The sequence below is a fragment of the Myotis davidii genome, unplaced genomic scaffold, assembly GCF_000327345.1.
Source record: "Myotis davidii unplaced genomic scaffold, ASM32734v1 scaffold807, whole genome shotgun sequence".
Lineage (NCBI taxonomy): Eukaryota > Metazoa > Chordata > Mammalia > Chiroptera > Vespertilionidae > Myotis > Myotis davidii.
This window is the reverse complement of record NW_006298272.1, coordinates 416,770-417,162: the sequence shown is the minus strand read 5'-3', so window position 1 is coordinate 417,162 and position 393 is coordinate 416,770.

The window sequence follows — 393 nt, the reverse complement described above, 5'->3', positions numbered from 1 at the left end:
CACTGCGCATGCCCCAGTGGCGGCTCCCACGGTGGGCACAGACGAGGCCTGGCCACGGCACACGGCTCGGGTTCAGGTATTTATTTAGGTAGAAAAAAACGCTTTGAACACTCTGGGGAAGTAGGACTCATTATAGAAGAATATTCCAGGGAAATAGTATTATTATTTTTTTGCATTTTCAAGGATATACATTCGTACTGATTTTTGCTTCCAAATATATTTTAAGGCTGTTTGGTAAACTATATACCGGATATGAGGTTCAATTTACAGGGTGCTGTTCTTACAGGGAGTTCTTAACGACTCAGCTTTAAAAAAGTAAAACTGTTTGAAGCGAGACAGACATGCGATAGTGTCCACTGTGCTCCGAGGGCGCCCATGCTCGGTGCGGTGGTG